Source organism: Echinops telfairi, unplaced genomic scaffold, assembly GCF_000313985.2.
Source record: "Echinops telfairi isolate 266 unplaced genomic scaffold, ASM31398v2 ScPeMD7_3533;HRSCAF=4204_1, whole genome shotgun sequence".
Classification (NCBI taxonomy): Eukaryota; Metazoa; Chordata; class Mammalia; order Afrosoricida; family Tenrecidae; genus Echinops; species Echinops telfairi.
Window position 1 is genome coordinate 29,769,720 of NW_022107432.1, and position 15,376 is coordinate 29,785,095.

Here is a 15,376-nt window from a genome sequence, read left to right on the forward strand (position 1 = left end):
TCTTCCCTTTGATTCTTCAGTATTGTGTAATACCAGGTCCCAGTAGTGACTCCCTCTGTAATAACGCTTCCTTTCATCTTTATTGATATCTGATAACCTAGTTAACGAAATGTTTATATTAAATGTTGTCAGGGAAAGAAATGTGCATGTGAAATGAATAATACAGAGCACAACAGTCAATGCTAGCATTTATTGAGAACCTCGTGCCAGGCACAAGGCCGAGCACCTGACACACTGTATCTTTGCCGTTCACAGTCTGATGACAATGGCTCTCCTGTTGTAACTCTCACATTAGGGATAATGAGAAAAGATGTACAAAGAAGTTAAGTAATCTTCCTAAAGTGGAGTAGGATGCTAACTCATCTGTTGTCAGCTGCCATCCTGTGGGGACTGCAGGCACAATGAGACTAAGGACTGCTTAGTCCTACATCATGTTTTTGTTGTGTGTCTGTTAGGTGTCATTGAGTCAATTCCTACACATAGTGATAACAAAATGACACCTTACCAGGTCCTGCACCCTTCTCACAATCAGTGCTATGTTTGACCCCATTGTTATAGCCACTATTGTCAAGTGAGTTCATTTGGCTGTCCCAGGATCAGGAAGTGTGCCTTGAGGCCATGTTGATGTTTACCTGTTATATATCCTTAAGCTTATATATCCTTAAGCTTCTATGGCTGAGACAGTGTCTTAGACTTTCCTTCTTTTTAATGACCTTGAGAGCAGAGAAAGACACAGGACCATCCTGGGCGGGTTCTGAGACCCAACGAGTAAGGTCAGGGAAATCTCACCCGTGGGTGGGGCGGTGGGATAGTTGTAGGATTTGAGTCAGGGAAATATGCAAATGAGGTGGAGAGAGCTGCTGGTGCCTGTGCCAATAAGGAGAAGGGAGGCTTCCTGGTGCTGCAGCTGCAGAGTCTGAGTCCCTCACAGACCAGCTTCTTGGAATGTGGGGGTAGAGGCAGCACAGTCCAGCTCTGGCCTGGAGAGGCGGGGCCAAGGGGCGGTGTGGACCCTGCCTGGAGAGATAAGTGCCTTGGAATGGTGGAGGCAGGGACTGGGAAGTCCAGCAGATCAGCCTTCTTTCTGAGAGGCTGGGGGAAGGGGCTGCGTGGTCCGGACCCGGCCCAAACACTTACTACACATGAGACCTTGCACAAGTTACTTACTTCTCCAAACCCAGTTTCCCCATTTGTAATATGAGAAAAGTGATAGTAATATCACCCAATTTATAGGATTGTTATAATTTGGTTAATTCTCTTAAAATTGATATGCCTGGTACATACACAGAGTACTCAGTGATTTTCAGTTGTTGTCTTTGTTATATAGTGATTGTATTAGAGCTTAATTCTAAGCACCAGGTTTACAGAAGGCTCTGGATAACAGGTTTACCCAATGCAGTGTGTCTTTTGATCTCGTGACTGCCGCTTCCAAGAGCATTGATTGTGGACCCAAGCAAGACATAAATCCTCGACAATTTCAGACTCAAGGAGATGGACCGATACAGTGGCTGCAACAGTGGGCTCAGGCATAAGAACAGTTGTGAGTGTGGTGCAGCACAGGGTGACGGTTTTCTCTATTGTGCACAAAGGCGCTCTGGGTCAGAACTGACTGGATGGCACCCAGCAACCACAACACCATGGAAATCAGTGAAAACACAAAATCCATCCCTAGAGACCCAAAGTAGATTAGTCTCCACCAAATTCCTCTGGACCGTTAACCAGGAATGTGAACCGTTGTGCCCTCAGGCAGAGCACATTAGAAAGTGGATTACATCCACCCCACTAACCAGCCTTAGGGCTTTCCTGGTGTGTCCGTGAGGAAAACTGCTGTATTGGTATCATGTAGTCATAAGTCACGGCTTGACTGCCTTCATCTAAAAGCCCTCAATCAATCTTGTAAGCTCTTCTGTCTAACAGAATGCAGGTGTCCCAATCATGGTCTGTTCCCGCTTCAGTAGTCCCACCTATAACTGCGATGTATTGATCTACCACTAATCCTTTGCCCTCCTACCCATGTTATTTTTTTTAGTAGTTTTATTGGCATACAATTCACGTATGCCAATAAAACTATTTTAAATAGTTTAAAATAGCTTAACAGTTCAATCATATAGAAGAGGTGTGCATGCATCACCAGAATCAATTTCAGAACCATGTTCTTTATATATATTTGAGAAAGGAAGATTTTTTTCCCTTTGGATTTTATTTGTTGAGAACATACATAATAAACATGCACCAGTAGTTGTTGCTTTTATTTGTTTTTTCTTTTAAATATATAAATCATTTTATTGGTGGCTCTTACATCCATACATCAATTGTATCAAAAACATTTGTACATATGTTGCCATCATCATTTTCAAAACATTTGCTTTCTACTTGAGCCCTTGGTATCAGCTCTTCTTTTTTCCTCCTCCCTCCCTCCCTCCCTCTTCCACCCTCATGACCCCTTGATAAATTATAATTTTTATTATTATATTCATACCTTATACCATCCACTGTCTCCCTTCAGTCATGCTTCTGTTGTTCGCCACCCCCAGGGGGGTGGGGGTGCGATACATTCATCATTGTGATTGGTTCCCTCTATCTCCCCCCATCTTCCCCCTACCCTCATGGTTTTGCTACTCCCATTATTGTTCCTGAGGGGCTTATTTGTCCTGAATGTCCATAATCACACAGGGTGGTGTGCTTCTTCCATGTGACCTTTGTATCTTCCCTGCTAGATGGCCGCTTGTTTAGCTTCAAGCCTTTAAGACCCCAGATGCTATAGCTTCTAATAGCCGGGCACCATCAGCTTTCTTACCCACGTTTGCCTGTGCACCTATTTTGTCTTCAGCGATCATGTGGGGAAGGTGAGCATCACCGAATGCCAGGTTATTAGAACAAAGTGTTCTTTCATTGGGGAAGAACTTGAATAGAGGCCCAATGTTTGTCTGCTACCTTGATACTTAACATATAAATATAGGTACATAGACCTATATTGCTATCATTAGATATTAATATATTTACATATATACACACCTAAATTTATACCTCTATAAATGTCTTTTGCCTGCTCATTCTTCCCTCTATTTTCTTTTACTTTCTGTTTGGGCTGGGTCCGGACCACGCAGCCCCTTCCCCCAGCCTCTCAGAAAGACTGCTGATCTGCTGGACTTCCCAGCCCCTGCCTCCAGCATTCCAAGGAGCTTCTCTCTCAGGGCAGGGTCCACATAGCCCCTTGGCCCCACCTCTCCAGGCCAGAGCTGGACTGTGCTGCCTCTTCCTCCACATTCCAAGAAGCTGGTCTGTGAGGGACTCAGACTCTGCAGCTGCAGCACCAGGAAGCCTCCCTTCTCCTTATTGGCACAGGCACCAGCAGCTCTCTCCACCTCACTTGCATATTTCCCTGACCCAAATCCTACAACTATCCCACCGCCCCACCCACGGGTGAGATTTCCCTGACCTTACTCGCTGGGTGTCGGAACCTGCCCAGGAGCTCAAGATGCTCCTGTCCCTTTCTCTGCTCTCCCTTCCCTCCTGGGAATGCTTTCCCTACCCTAATAAAGCTGCTCTTAACCTAAAACGTTCTTTGTCTCAATCCTATCTCCGTTCAGTGTCTCAATGTGGACCTCTCACTTTCCTCCTGTCCCACTAACATGTTGGACCTTCATTCAGTTCTTAGTAATTCCTCTTGGCTACTTTATCAAACTCCACAAGGCATTCTATGCACTCCTCATCATTGATTTTTAGATATCTTGTTGTTCCCTTGTCCCTGGGTTTGTTGGCTCCCCACTCCCTTACCCCACCTGCCCCTCTCCCAGGCTGCTCAGAACCATGGGTCCCATTGTTTTTTCCTCAGGATTGTTGATCTTGCCTATCTTATATAGATAGGCATGAAAAAAAGAAGAAGAAGAAGAAGAGGAAGGGGGAGCTATAAATAGTTCTAGATCTGTCTGCTGAACCTTATGAATGTTTTCTGATTGAGTTTGATGAGGTGCCAAGCCCTGCCCTCCACGTCTGAAGTCTGTTTTCGGGATTCCTTGGGGAATTTGTTGCTTTGCTTCCCTTGTTGCTCCATTACATTCCCTTCCTGTTTGGCCCGGTGTGTGGGGTGGGGTGGGGTGGGGAGGTGGGAACAGACTGGACACAATTCCTGTGCTGTGTCTCCAGTGCCGTCCCCTGCAGCACTGTGGTCAGTGAGGGACATCATGTCTTGTGGTGGGGCCGGCCCTATGGTCTTCTCTGTGCCTCAAAGCTTGGTGGGCCAGGGTGCTGTCCACTTTCTCTCTCCCTCTTAGTCTGCTCCCGTGTGGTCTGGACAGACCCACCACTCTCCCTGAGCTGTATCTTCAGCGCTGTCCTCTGTAGTGCATTCTTCTGGGGAAGAAGGCGACATAGCTGGTATTGGGGCTGGCCCCGCAGACCTCTCTGTTAGTTTACACGCCAGTAGTTTTTACATACACAATTTAGTGATACTGATTACATTCTCTGAGTTGTATAACCATTTCACCCTCTCTCATTAACAAACTCCGTGCTCCTTAGGTTTCTATCTAGCCTTTTAGATACTTACTGTCAATTTGATCTTGTAGAGATCAGTCTTAAAATAGCATCATATTGTAACGATATATAACAATAACAAGAAGGGGGGAAGGGAGGGAGGGAGGGGATAAAAGGGAGCTGATTCCAAAGAGTTCAAGAACTAAGAAAATGTTTTGAAACTAATTATAGTAGTAATTGTACAATTATGCTTGATCTATTTGAATTATGGATTGTTATGATATCTGTAAGTGCTCCCAACAAAACGATTTAAAGAATAGCATTATGTTCAGGCAGACAGTCTTTATTAGTTAAGCTGTTTGATTTTAAGAAAACTTCAGAGAGTAATTTTGGGATAAGGAGAAAAACATTTTACATCTAAATTGGACAAATGGTAAGTTTCTTCAATATTAATTACGAAGACTCACACCATATCAATAAACTTTTTGTCCTAGTACACAAAAATATGCTGGACTCTTTTGCACTTATAATGGATTTTTAGCCATCATAATTTTTCAACATCATTTAGAAGATGTTGGTTCCCCAAGAACTGCATTAATTCTCAATGTTGGCATATGGCGTTGCACAAGATAAAAAAGTTCACATTCGTTAACATCACCACCTACCACATCTGAAGAGAAGCTAGTGGTAAGGAAGTATTCACCACAATCCTAATTTCTACAGAATACCTTACACTCTGTTGTGTTGTTTATCTGAAGTGATAGACACAACTTCTTGGGGAAAATGTCTGCCAAATGTTGAAGTTGAAACAGCCATCGTGTGTCTGTGAAGTCATTCTTCCAAATAAAGCTAGTTTGTGCAAAAACTGGGTAAATCAACTCACGACTAAATCCCGCAAGAGCTTTTCTACAATTGAGCTGTCATATTTGGGTCTTCAGCAAGCCCCTACGGGTCCTTCCCACTTTGTCACACAGTGTACTAAAGAGATGTGTAGTCTACAATTGGGACTCTATAAAATTAATTATTTTTGCCTCTTCAGCTACATTCTTAAGTTTCTAAGTATCGTTTTTAATGTCAATGTTGACTTTGATAACCCATTGTGGTTTTTTTTAACTTTTAGTAGTGTTATTTAGTTTCCATACATTTATTTAACTTTCCTTTTTCCTCTTGTTATGATTTCTATCTTCATTCTATTACAGCCAGGTTAGATGCCTTATATGGTTTTAGTCTTTTTAAACTTTATGAGATTTGCTTTGTGTTCAAACTAGTCTGTACTGGACAGGTGTCCAATGAAGTAGAGTGTGCACTGTGGTACTCTTGGGAAGTGTGTTTTATCCATCTGTTAGGGCCAAATGGTTAATATTTTCAGGTCTTTTAAAAAACATTCAGGTCTTATGTTTATTCATTTTTTAAAATTATTCCATCCATCATCAAAATTGGTGCATATAATGTCATTCTTTGTCTCATAATAAATTTGGCTTAAATTCTATCATCTCTTGGAGCTTTCAATATGGATTACAGTTCAGTGGAAAGTAAACCAAAATCCTCACAATTGAGGCATTCCGTAACATCATAATAAACAGAGGAAATGTGGAAGTTGTCAAAGATCTTATCTTGCTCGGATCTATAACCAGTGCTCATGGAAGCAGGAGTTAAGAGATCAGAGGACACATTGCATTGGGTAGATCTGCAGAAGTGTTGAAGAGCAAAACTGTTACTCTGAGGATTAAGGTGCACCTGACCCAGGCGGTGCCATTTGCAATGGCTTCATCCACAGGTGAAAGTTGCACATTGAGTAAGAAGTCCGAAGAAGAATTGATGCCTTTGAATTATGGTGCTGGTGAAGAATTCTGAACTGCCAAAGGAACCAAAAGAAATCTGTCCTGGAAGAAGTACAGCCAGAATGCTCCTTAGAAGTGAAGATGGTGAGACTTTGGCCTGTCGTAAAAGCCAGTCCCTGGAAAAGGACATCATGCTTGGTAAACTGGAGGGGCAGCGTGAAAGAGGTAGAGCCTTGACAAGATGGGTTTGCACGGGGCTGCAACAGAGAGCTCAAACATGGCAATAGAGGATGGTACAGGCCGGGTGGTGTTTCCTTCTGGTGTGAGTCCCTGTGAACTGAAACCAACTGAACAGCTAATAACATCAGTAGTTAAGCAGGTTAGAAGTCCAAATTCAAGGAAAAGCTACTCTCTCTGTCTTGGGAAGAGAGAGGTTACTGACTTTTCTCAGTTTCCACGAGGAAATGGCAGTGGTGGTTAGCTTTTGCTTTTTAATTCTTAAGTTATTTGGCGATCAAATGGTATCTGTCTTCTTCCCCATGCTTACTTGCTTACTCTGCTCTTTTATATCTCAGAAGAAATGGATTTAAGACTCACCCTTTGCTAATTCTGCCTCATTAATAGAACAAAGAAAAGTTATTCCCAAATGGAATTATAATGAGGGCATAACCCACTATCAATCAGTCGATTCCGACTCATAGTGCCCTATATAGTTTCTGAGGCTGTAAATCTTTATGAGAACAGACACCCTCCTACCTTCCCTTACATAGTGGCTGACTTTGACCTTGCTGTTAGCAGTTCAGGGCTTACCTGACAGCGCCACCAGCACTCCACCATAGGCATAGGGTTGGGATTAGTAACATAGTTCTGTGGGGCACACAATTCAATCTCGAACTGTTACTATTGTGGAAGAAGAGAGTGTCCACTGCCAAAAACCACCTCCTGCAAGATGGAACACCCCCACCCCCCACCCCCCCACCCCCCGCCGTGCCTTCTTGTCAAAGAGGGAGTGAACGCATGACATGGCCCTCCTTTACTGGTGAAGTTGTAAAATAGGAGCCCCTTCCAGTTGTTAGTCTTGAATGACGTATCTCCACGCCCCGAACATGGTTTTGTTCGCTCTCTTCACTCTGGGCTGCTGCAGGGTGGAGGCTCAGCTCTGCCAGGCGATTGGAAATGCAGCCCCTGCATGTGAGGGTCGTAGGGTGAGACAGGGCTTTTTCATTATGGTTTTGAAAGACGGAGCAGAGAGGACAGGGTCCTGTTTCTCCCTGTGTACTTTCTAATCTGGAGAACACAGGCCAAGTTGTTGACAGATTACTGTATTCCGGCATCTTTGGGGTGGGCAGTGGGCACATAGACCCTTTAACTTGCCAAGGATCAGTGAGGAGGTCCCGAGACTTGAAAGAATTCAGGCTGACTTGGCGGAGGTGAACTGCCAGGGAGGGAGGGAGGGAGGGAGGAGGTGGTAGTGGTCGTGGGTGGGGAGGGTCTGCCCTTTCTTTTATCCTGTATCCCTTTGCAGAAAAGGGATAAGGGGAAAGGGATGTCGTTGATTTTCTGCATCCTCTGGTCATCTCTCCCCCGCCATCAAAAATACGTCGCTCCATGTTGGAGGCATCAGGGTAAGATGACTTTTCTGGTTTTGAAAAGGAAATATTTTAGGAAACTAGGTGAGGAGGGAAACAGGACCACCTGCTGTGACAGCTTGTGTAGTAAGTGCTATTTCATGTCAACAGAGGGATTCAAGTACAGAGTCAGAAGATGTTTCTGAGACCTTTAATCGAGTTCATTATATTTTGGAAGCACCTATAACGAGCCATCGAGTTTATTCTATTCTGGAGGTATTTATAATCCGTAATCAAGGTGAGTGGTTTTAGAGGTACTTGAAATTAATATTGTGGGCAACCACCTCATTCTCTTTGGGTTAGTTTCTTTAAGCATCTGAATCATTTAAGTTGTCAAGGATCAGTATTTAGTTCAAATATTTATTACTCATCTGATTTTCTTGTGTGGCAGGAGAGAGTGAGAGCCAGCAATGGGACTCAGGCATCAGTAATTACTGCCTATTTCCTCTCCCTACTGATGCAGCAGTTTGCTTTGGGTTGTTTATTTTGCAAATAATACATGGTATCATATGCCTACTATAAAAGTTATGCTTGGAGTGACATAGAATAGAATCATCTCCCTCTGAGTCGCTCTCTTTTGGACTGTAGCATTCACAAGAGCCCTAGCTTGCAGGGAGCGGTTTGGGGGGGGGGTGAGTTTCTCACACGGAGAACCTTGATCTTGTAGATCCCCAGGTGAGTCTTACATACACAGGTGTACGCCTGGGAATCACCGGAGAATCATGTTCAAATGCAGATTCTGATTCAGTACCTCTGGGGCAGAAGTGCATTTTCTCAGCCAAGGGTCAGCCTGGAAACGCAGCGGTTCACACAGTTATCACACGCGCCATCAGCTCTGGCACGCATGGCTGGGGACGTGTCCCTGCATGGGTCCATTTCCCCAGCCTCACCTCTCCCATTCCGGCCACAGTGCGTGCAGCACACCCAGCTCAGCACTCAGCAATGAGACTGGGCCAGCATTGTTTTTCACGGAAGGACAGTAGAGCAGAGGCCATCACACCTGCGACAAGTACTCTTTGTGGAATGCGTATCTGTTTATGTGCATGTATGTGGGTGGAGTTTCCGTGTGACGTGTGGTTTTGTACTGTAGGTTGTGGCTGAAGACTTCTGGAGGAGTTCTGGTGCCAGATGATGAAGCAAGCTCGCTGCCTCCGCTCCTCCTGCCCCTGATCAAAGTCTGAACAGGACCACAGCTGCTTGAGGATGGAGAGGAAACACGCAGGATGGCTGGTGGCGGGAGGGAGCTTGAAGAAGCAAGCCGTACGGGGGTAGAGCCCCGTGCTCTTCCCTCTTTTCTGCCTGCTGTGGTCAGAAGTGGCCCCGCGATGGAGCCGCCTTCAGCACCAGACAGCAAAACATCAGAGCCCTCCATCTCCCGAAGGGTTGAGGCAAGGGTCCCGGCCAGGCAGTGTGTGTGCATGTGGAGGGGAAGAAGCTCCCCGATTCTTTTTTCTCTCCTGTCCCTGCCTCAAGGGTGGGCCTCAGTGGTGGAGAAGCAGGGGCAGCCAAGATGTCAAGAACTCTGTTATTCGGGGGAACGGCCTGGTTGGAGGAGCCCTTGCCAGCCAGGTAGTGGACCGAGGGATCGCGAGAGGAGCGAGCCGCAGAAGGGCATTCCCGTATTCCATGGTTCTGTTGATTGAACAAGCAGGCCCAAAGGAGCAAGGCCCGGCCTGTGGAAAAGGAATCTGCCTTTGGAATCACGGTCCACAAGGAGCCAGCGCTCGGAAGTTCGAACCTAACGGGGCGGATTGCTTGCTGAAACCAAACCAGACCCAATCGACAGTTTCCGGAGCAGAAGTGGGCAGGCTTTTCCTGTGAAGGGCCAGGGGGTAGATGGAGTCGTGAAAGGGTCAGATGGTAAAAAGGCTTTGTGAGCCATCTCTAGCACAATCATCAAAACGTGCTGTTTTAATGCCAAAGGAGCCATAAACCCCCAAGCCACTGCCATTGCATGGATTCTGACTTGTAGACAGGACATGGGTGGCCGTGTTCCTGGAAAACCGCGTTTGTAAACACAGGGGGGCTGGGGTTGATCTTGCAGGCCTCGAGTCTAACCAATCCCAGAGGCTGACAATATTCCACCTTCCTCAGGCTGCGACCCATTCACACAGTTCCTCATCGCAATGACCCCCAACCATACAATTATTTTCGTTGCTATTTCATCACTGTCATTTTGCTATTGTTTCGAATCGGGCGACCCCTGTGAAAGGGTCATTCGGCCCCCAAAGGGGTTGCAACCCACAGGTTGAGAACTACTGTTCTAAAGGTACAGCATACAATCCAAAATCACTCAATTGCAAAGAACTAGAAATATATGACCATTTGGGGGGCGGGAGGGGCGGGGAGGAATAGGATCAAAAGATGCCAACTGAAAGATACCCGGATGCTGGAATGGGCAAATGAGGATTTGAAAACAGGTGATGTAGTGGTTACGCTTTGGGCTGCTAACCGCAAGGTCAGCAGTTCCAAACCGCCAGCTGCTCTGAGGGAGAAAGCAGGGCTTGCTACTCCCGTACAGAGTGACAGTTTGGAAACCCCCAGGGCCAGTGCTACCCTGTTGTAGAGAGTCGCTGTGACTCGGTACAGACTCCATGGCAGTAAGTTTTTTTGTTTTTTAAAATCACTACGTTCTATGAGGTAAAAGTAAATATAAGGAAAGATGTAAGTTCTCAGCAAAAAAGTTAAACCTATAAAAAAATCAAATGCAAATTTTAGAACTAAACCCCCGTTATATCCGAAATAAAAATCAATGAGTTGATGGGCTGAACCGAGAGAGAAAGACGACAAGAACTTTGGAGATAGGGCAAGGAAAATGATGGAATCTGAAGGAGAGAAAAGGAAAAACAGATTTTGGATAAAGAATGGACAAAGGAGCCTCAGGGACAGGCCTGAGGGCCTGGTATTCCTGTCGCTGGGATTTCGGGAGAAGAGTTACAGATTGGTGCAGGGAGAAAAAAAAAAGTTTTTTTGAAGAGATAAGAGCTGAAAGTCTCTCGCATTGGGTGGAAGACATAAACTACTGATTAAAGAAGCCCGGTGAGTCCCAAACAAGATGAGTACAACAACCAAAGCAAAAAAATAAATGAAAATAACCCACGCACTCCGAGACACAATCAAACTTGGGAAAGCCAAAGCCAAAGCACGAACACTGTAAATGCAGCAGGTTGCAAACCACACAGGATTTCAAGGACTGTGGATTCCCATCCGAGACTGCGCAAGAAGATAGCAGACGAAGAACTGTAAAGTGCTCAGAAAAAAGTAACTCCAAGGATTGCAGGACTGCGGTCAACACAAGAAGTGTCAACAGACCCGCTCTACCAGGAGTGCTAAAGAACGTTCTGACAGGAAGCAGCCATGCCAGTGAGAAAGGAGAAACTTGTGGAGAGAAGCAAGAACAGGACCGGTAGATGTGGCTCTTCTTACCTTCTTTAAAATATACATGACGCTCCCAGCCACAAAGGTGACCGTGTCTGCTGGGGTTTCCAATGGCGATCGGTGTGATTCTTGAGGCAACTCTGCCACCAAGAGAAAGGGACATAAAAAAATCTTGGTGGTGAGAAGGTTTCTACATTTTAATCAAGATGATAAAGTAGTAAGTGTCAATAGACATTAAACCTCCAGACCCACGCCGTAGAAAAAACACAGAGATGTATTCAAAAGTTGGTGTGTAAAATGACATATTAAAAAATAACCCAAATACTCCAAAGGCAGGCAAGAAAGGAAAGGGAGAGGAACCCGAACCGTGGAAGCATCCCCTGCCTAATCCATATTTTAACAAATAATAGGACTCACGGCAAGGCATTCCTGTGGACAAGACAGAAGGAGGTAAGCTAGAGTCCTGGAGCTGAAGGAGTGGAGACCCCTGCCAGCGCCGAGATGCGTACAAAACCACTGATCCACAAGACTTCCCACCCACTGATCTTCCTGCATTCGGCATCATTGCATGTGTTTCCTGAGTCTGAAGAGGACTTTACAGATTTGTATCCTCAGACACATAGGCTAATATCAGACTTATGGACTTGATCTGGCCTGGCCTGGGATGTTTTCTTAATGTACTCTTTATATAAAGCTCTTTCTTATACACACACACAAAATAATAATAAAGGAGTTGGGATTTCTTTTTGAAGTGATAACAATATTCTAAACTTGTGGTGACGGCTGCACTCCTTGAACATCACATTGACTGTATGTGGGGTACCCCCCAAACCAGAATTGGTTGGGCAGAGCAGAGCTTTTATAGTATGCATTGAGCAACTCCCCCTGAGTTAGTGCACCCAGTGGTGTCACCTGGGAGGGTTCTCTGGTCACAGTGAACTTTTTCATAAAAGAATTTTGCTCAAACCTCATTTTTTTGTTATGGCTGATTTAAGAGAACAGTGTGCAGCTGTGAAATTTTGTTTCCTCCTCGGGAAAAATGTCGCAGAAACTGTTGTTATGTTGAACACAGCTTACAAGGACAGCACTATGGGAAAAACTCAAGTGTATGAGTGGTATTCTCGTTTCAAAATAAGGTGAAATGTCAACTGATGACAGACCTCATCTGGACGTCCGTCAACTTCCGAAAGGATGAAAATGTCAACTCATAGTGCATTTGGAGTTCGTTCCACCAGGTCAGACTGTTAATCAAGTTTTCTATTTAGAAGTTCTGAAGAGACGGCATAACCGTGTTTGACAAAAAAAATGCCTGATTTGTGGCCAACAGGGGACTGGTTTTGCCACCACGGCAATGCACCTGCTCACACAGCCATCTCAGCGCACCAGTTTTTGGCAGAAAACAGCATGCCTCTCTTGCCCCATGCACCTGCTCACCTGACCTTGCTCAATGGGACTTCTTTTTGTTTCCGAGAATGAAGAGGCACATGAAAGGACAGCTATTTGAAGACGCAGAAGAGGTGAAGAAAAGAATGAAGAAGGTTCTGGCAGCCATCCAAACAGAGAAGTTTGAAAAATATTTCCAAGAATGGAATCACAGATTTGACAGATGTATTAAGTGCACTGAAGAGTACACATGCTTCAGCTTTGAAAAAAATTCTGGGTTATTTTGGGGGTACCTCCTCATACGCTAACAAGCTCAATAAAGCTATGAACAAAAATACAAAACAAAACACAAGAGGAAACATATAGATAAAATGGACAACCCAAATCCAACCATATCAACGTTCATTGTAATATTGCATAATGCGCCCATTCAAAAACAGATGGTCAGATTAAAGAACGACTCAATTATATCTTTGTTGACGAGAAATCCAAATTCAACCTAAAAACACAGATCGGTTAAAAGTTAAAGGATGGGAAGAGAGTTTGGGAGGGCGGAGGCTTGAGGAAGTCCCTGTTGCCATAGGCAAGAGCTGAGACTCCCAGCGCCGACCCCCAGGCTCTCCCCACTATCACCCCAGGCACAAACTACCAAGAGAACCAAACCGAACAGGGATTCTCCTCCGAGAACTTGAATTCAGCCCTTGACAAAGGAAAAACCAAAGCCTAACTCACTGCCATCGAGTCAGTGCTGACTCATCGAGCCCCCACCCCCGTGGGTTCCCACGACTGTAACTGCTGATGGGAAAAGAAAGCCTAGTCTTCCTCAAGCAGAGCGGCCGGTGGTTTCGAACTCTGGCTCTTGTGGCTCTCAGCCCGACTCATCATAACCACACCATCACCAGGGTGCCTTTGCCGAAATAAAGGGGCAGCTTTTACTCCAGGGCAACTTTGATTTGCCAAAACCGAAGCACATTGCAGCTACCCTAGCCACAGGCACAGGCCTGGAAAATTCTGGTTTCAGGGCAGTAAGCTTTTCTGTTTTCTAGAAAATCACTTCCTTGGTGTCCACAAAAGCTTCCAAAACTGTCTCTAAGACATGAGTGTTGAAGGTAAGCAAATGGCCATCTGGCTCAGAAGCAACAAAGCCCACATGGAAGAAGCACACCAGCCTGTGTGATCACGAGGCGTCGAAGGGATCAAGAATCAGGCATCAAAGAACAAAAACTCATATCATTGTGAATGATGGGGGGAGTGCAGAGTGGAGACCCAAAGCCCATCTGTAGGCAACTGGACATCCCCTTACAGAAGGGTCATGGGGAGGAGACGAGCCAGTCAGGGTGCAGGGTAGCAACGATGAAACATATACCTTTCCTCTAGTTCTTAAATGCTTCCTCCTCACCCACTATCATGATCCCAATTCTACCTTACAAATCTGGCTAGACCAGAGGATGTACCCTGGTACAGATAGGAACTGGAAACACAGGGAATCCAGGACAGATGAACCCCTCAGGACCAGTGGTGAGAGTGGCGATACAGGGATGGTGGATGGAATATGGGGTAGAAAAGGGGAACTGATCACAAGGATGTATATATAACCCCCTCTCTGGGGGACGGCCAACAGAAAAGTGGGTGAAGGGAGACATTGGACAGTGTAAGACATGACAAAATAATAATCAGTTATAAATTATCAAGGGTTCCTGAGGGAGGGGGGAGTAGGGAGGGAGGGGAAAAATGAGGAGCTGATACCAAGGGCTCAAGTAGAAAGCAAATGTTCTGAGAATGATGATGGCAACAAATGTACAAATGTGCTTGATGCAATGGATGGATGGATGGATTGTGATAAGCACTGTATGAGCCCTCAATAAATAAAAAATAAAAGAAATGAGGCTTGCGAGTCCAGGAGTGGTAAGAAGGGCCCCGTTATTGGAGGGTTAGCGTCTGTCTCCAATCCTTAAAGTTTCACGAGGCTGTTTGACAGGCAAAATCCATCCACGACAAGCCGGATGCGGTCAACAAGAGGCGCTCGGCTTTGTCAGCAAGCAGGCCTCCCTCTGAGGACTGTTCGCCACGATCACTTTCACAGATGAGTGAGAGCAAAGCAGAGCCTGTGTCAGCAGAACTGCCGAAATGTAGGTGCAGAAATACTGGATAAACTCTGGTCAGAGGATGTCAAGGTTAGTCCGAAAGGTCTCATTCATTCTCTAGACATGATCAAACATATTTCAGAAAATGCTTGGCTTCCTGCCTGAAGCAAAAGCTGAATTTTTTAAATGAAGACTAGTTCTGGCTGGTTACTTTCTCTATCAGCTTCAGTAACAATTAATGCCTGCAGTTCAAATGATATCCAATAGAAATACAATCTATCCGCGTTGTGGGTCATTGGTCCAATTCCAAAGTGAATTGTGAACTGTCACTGGGATTCTGAGGTCAGATTTCCCGCTAGTTCCCATGGGAAGGTCTAGTCTCTATCTCCAAATGAGGGTCCTAAGTTCTTCTGGTTAGAGAGAGTCACTATCTGTCCCCCCATCGTCCACAGTAACAGAACCCTGAGGTTCACTCAGGTGGATGGCTGCCCGGAGTAGACTGTGGGCCCCAGCCTCCTTTGCAACCCGGTATAAAGAGCCATAAGACTAAGTTCTGGGAACCGATGACAAGGAACTATATGTGACCTCCTCCCTGGGGGACAGACAACAGAAAAATGGGCGAAGGGAGATGTCGGACAGGGCAAGATAT

General features: G+C 45.4%; 1 pseudogene; it reads left to right on the top strand.

Moving 5' to 3' along the window:
• The first annotated feature begins 13,739 nt into the window (after window positions 1-13,739).
• Window positions 13,740-15,376, top strand: part of LOC115871188 — a 6,770-nt pseudogene continuing 5,133 nt past the window's right edge.